This window comes from Halichoerus grypus, chromosome 12, assembly GCF_964656455.1.
Source record: "Halichoerus grypus chromosome 12, mHalGry1.hap1.1, whole genome shotgun sequence".
Taxonomy (NCBI): Eukaryota; Metazoa; Chordata; class Mammalia; order Carnivora; family Phocidae; genus Halichoerus; species Halichoerus grypus.
In genome coordinates this window covers 76,688,192-76,692,889 of record NC_135723.1, presented here as the reverse complement: position 1 = coordinate 76,692,889, position 4,698 = coordinate 76,688,192, and the positions used below count along the sequence as shown (strand labels likewise).

At 38.6% G+C, this 4,698-nt stretch overlaps 1 pseudogene; it reads left to right on the top strand.

The window, feature by feature from the left end:
• The first annotated feature begins 590 nt into the window (after positions 1-590).
• LOC118536254 (microtubule-associated protein RP/EB family member 1 pseudogene) lies at positions 591-1,447 on the top strand (annotated as a pseudogene).
• The last annotated feature ends 3,251 nt before the right edge of the window (positions 1,448-4,698 follow it).

The following is a 4,698-nucleotide window of genomic DNA, read 5'->3' as shown; positions in this document are numbered from 1 at the left end:
TTCTAGTTATATCCCTATTTTTTCTTTATATTGATATTTATCACTCTTTCCCAGTGTAGTCCTTTTGAGATTTCGACAAATAAAACCATGAACAGAGAATCAATAAGTTTTAAATTTCTATGCTTGTTTTCCATTATGTATTGTTTTCCATTTTGTTCAACTTTATTTGGCCTACACAGAACAAGATTGAGGGGAAATATCCAGCCCTTCTTTCCATCATCATAATTGAGAGACGTACTATTGTATGTGGAGAGGTATAGTATATATAAAGTTCTTGATATAAGGAAGTAAACAACAGCATTTTTAAATGACCTTAAGATATTGTGAGGGAAAAAATATGTATGCATGGCAAAAATTTAAAAAGTGATTAAACTGAGGGGCACCTGGTTGGCTCAACTGGTGAAGCATGTAACTCCTCATATCAGGGTTGTGGGTTTGAGCTCCACGTTGGGTGTAGAGATTACTTAAAAAACAAACAAACAAACAAACAAACAAACAAAAACCTAGGTCCAGTGGTTTGAATGAGAAGACAAGAGAACTGAACCGAAGCTGGGCACAGTCAGGGCATGCAGTTCCACTGAAAATGGAAGATGGTAGTGAACGTATACTCAATGTCAGTCACCAGCGATAAGCTAAGTCGACAGGACATGCTGGCCTGGATCAAGGAGTCTCTGTCACTGAATCTGACAAAGATGGAACAGTCGTGTTCACGGGCTGCCTGTTGTCAGTTTATGGACATGTGGTTCCCTGGCTCTGTTACCTTGAAGAAAGTGAACTTCCAGGCTGAGCTAGAACACAAAAACATCCAGAACTTCAAAATACTACAGCAGGTTTTAAAAGAATGGGTGTTGACAAAATAACTTCTGTGGACAAATTAGTAAAAAGGAAAGTTTCAGGACAACTTTGAATTTGTTCTGTGGTTCAAGAAGTTTTTTGATGCAAACTATGACGGAAAAGACTATGAGCCTGTAGCTGTCAGACACAGTCCAGAAACTGCAGTGGCTCCCTCCCTGGTTGCTCCAGCTCTGAACAAACCCAAGAATCCTCTCAGCTCTAGCAGTGAGCTCCCCAGAAGCCCACTGCAACACAGAGAACCGCTGCAACCCCGGAGGCCGGCCCGGGTGTGGTGTGAAAAACTCCTGGTGTGGGCGACAGGGATGACAGAGCAGTTGAATTGATGTAGCAGGTCAATGTAATGAAACTCACTGTCTAAGACTTGGAGAAAAAAAGAGATTTCTACGTTGGAAAGCTAAGGAACATGGAATTGATTTGCCAAGAGAATGAGAGGGAAAACAACACTGTATTGCAGAGATTTGTGGACATTCTCTATGCCACAGACAAAGGTTTTGTGCTACCTGCTGAAGGGGGCCCACAGGAGGAACAAGAAGAGTATTCACAGCCTGGACCAGCACAGAAACATCTTAAGTCCTCACTGCAAATCATGTAACTGTGAAATACTCCCTTTTATTATTCTTAGAGGTCTCACTGGTTTCTTTACATAATCAAAAAGTACCTCTTCTTAAAGTGCACTTTGCAAAAGTTTTACTCCTTTTCCGACGAGTTTGGGTTAGGAGCTTTGTAGCAGAGCACTATTAACATCTAGTTGGGTCACCTAGGGAACAAAGAGGCTGATCATGGGGCTCACTGTGTGGACGCCGGTACCACTCATTGCTGGAGAAGGTGTTTTTATGTAACACACTGAGGTGGAGTCCTCAGTAGAGAAATGTAAAGACTGACTTGAATTTTAAGCTAATGTGAAATCTTGGCAGAGAACGTTTTAATAAATAAATGCCTTAAGAGTGTTTAAAATATGCTTCCATAGTTCAAAATATAAAATGTAACATGACAGGAGATTTTACGTGTCTGACATTGTGTCTGGGAAGGAAGGGTCAGACCTCTGGACCTTTGGAATCTGCTGTTCACAGGCCTTGCAGGGCTGCTTGAATCTGCAAAGGCCTAGACCTTGGCCCGAAAGCAAAGTTTAAAAAGTTGCACTGTCAAGCCTCTTGGCTTTACAGACAAGTGATATCCCTGCTCTAAGAAGCAAGAAGCATTGTCATCTGGATGAAAAGAAGGTGTGTTTCGGCCGTGAGATGACTGAATTGAAGAGCTTGAATTTCACTGAATATTTCTCTGCTGACTTTTCCAGTTATCCCTGAAATCCCTATGTATTATGATCTTTGGGAAATGAGGTGTGTCCAGTTTTTAAATCTAACAACTACTTATGAGGAGTTGCCCCCCATCTCTGGGATTTATAATGGGGGTTGTGCCCCATTTTACTGTCTTTTAGGTTTACCTTGAACACATTTCTCTTCTCTGTTTCCCTCACCCACTGCGGACCTCTCTTTGCCTCCTTAAAGTTTGCTGCTTTGAGTTTAAATTCAGCAGGTGGGTGGTCATGCTGCAAGTTCTTTCTGGAACCCCGGCAAAGGGAGTGACCAGTGAAGGCCATTGCTACCTTGAGATCTGCAAGGCTGGTGTTCTCGGTACCTGCTGTCCACAGCCCTCCACTGTTACTTGAATACTTTGCCAGTGCACTCATCTCTTTGGAGATAAATCTCATTAGCGTGTTTGCTAAATGTGAATTTTCTTTTGCAGAAAATACAGTACCATGTCTGAATTATTATTCTTTAACATATTTCATTCCTTAACGCCTCCTCATTGGCTCTGCCCCTAGCCTATTCAGTTCCTTTGTTTGGCAGGATTCTGCAAAACGTGAGACACCCAGTAGTGAGACTGTTCATCTCCTGATGTTTTGATTTGTTTCTGGTGGTAGCTTGTCCTAAAATGTGTGTAGAAAGCAGGTATTTTATGATAAAATTGTTGTGTAGGGCAAGCTTTGTGTGGAATTCAGAGGAAAACCAGATTCAGTGATTAACAATGCCAAAAAATGCAAGTAAGTAGCCATTGTTCCAATAACAGTGGTGCTATTTCTCTTTTGTGGCCTTTTAGACTTTTGTTGCCCTAAAATTCCATTTTATTGGGAACCCATTTTCTACCTGGTCTTTCTTGACAGGGTTTTTTTCTACATTAAATAGTTTCTTTTTTTAAAAGATTTCATTTACTTATTTGAGAGAGACAGAGAAAGAGAGAGAGAAGGACAGAGCAAGAGCACAAGAACGGGGTGGGGGGGGCAGAGGGAGAGGGAGCTGGATGTGGGGCTTCATCCCAGGACCCTGGGATCATGACCTGAGCTGAAGGCAGATGTTTAACCAACTGAGCCACCCTACATTAAACAGTTTCTAAATAAAATTCTATATTTCAAGAAAAAAAGCTATTAAACTAATGTAAAATAAATAAAATATAGTTTTCTGATCTGTCATGCTCATCTTCCAAGTTCCTGTTTGTAGTCACCTTTTACATATTCTTGTATATTTCCAGAAATTCATAACATATAAACAAATACACATAATCATGTATTTACATATACACATCTTTTATACAAATAGTTACACATACACGCATGTATATAGTTATAGACATATATATATGTCTATATTCACGTACACATACTAATCTGTAATCTGCTTTTTTCCTTATTTTATCCTAGATTTGTTTTTCCCGTGTCTATACTCCTAGATCTACCTTATTCTTCCTAATTAATAAATGATATTTTATTGAATGACAACTATCATAATTCAACAAGTCTTGAATTTACATTGATTCCAGTTTTGCTATTAAAAACAAAGCAATGAGCATAAATATTCCCATGCACTCGGGTTAGTATAAACTTTGGCAGACTTAATAATTCACTCTTCATAGGTTTACTAGGACTTCTGCATGTGTAATGTTTTGAATCCTTAGCTTTCTATAGATAAATAGATGATAGATAGGCAGACAGAGATATGTCTATCTATATCTATATCTCTGGTATTTCTCATTGCCTTTTAGGAAGACTTTGCTTGACTGCTTTCAATTTATGAAAGAAAAGGCATTAAACTCCTCATTAATACTCACACTTACCACTGTGTGGCCACCATTCTACCTCTATTTATTGCATTGAAACAAGAGATTTTAGATAATAATACCATGTCTATATCATGGTTATTTTTTTTTACAACTATAGGAGATTTCTTCATAAGAGCCCATAATGATCTGTTTCCAATTGTGAACATTTTTTCCTGAGAATTTCCAGATTTCAACATAAATATTCTTATATAAGAGAGTGAAAATAAATATTCTTAGGAATTTTTTCTAAAGTTTTAGAGAACTGTCCAATACCCCTGAGTCATACCAAAAAATGCTGAACTTAAAAATGAAAGGAGTTCCTCAAATTTCAGCATCTGTCTCCATATTCTTTTTATTGTAGGTACAGGATGAAAGGGATCCTTGGTTTCCCTTCTGTTCCTGGGCTCTTGTTTATTTAATTCTACGTCCCCAGGGGCATGTTTCCTCAGCTCACTCTCAGATTGTGTTCCTGTTCTGCCCCTAACTTACACTGTTTGCACTTACTTTCTCTTTCCTCTCAGAAAAGACAACTTTTTTGTTGATGGTGATTATGACAGTAATTTTTATTTTGTGGAAATTATGTTTTTATTGGGGACTGAGAATTTACCAGAAGCTTATTACAAACAGTAGAGTGTTTAGTGCCTATCCTTCATTTACACAGGGGTAAATCTAAGCTTAGTGAAGTTGAGTAATTTTGTCCAGGGTCCCTATAGCCTCTCTTTTAACCACAGATTCCAACCCACAAATAAC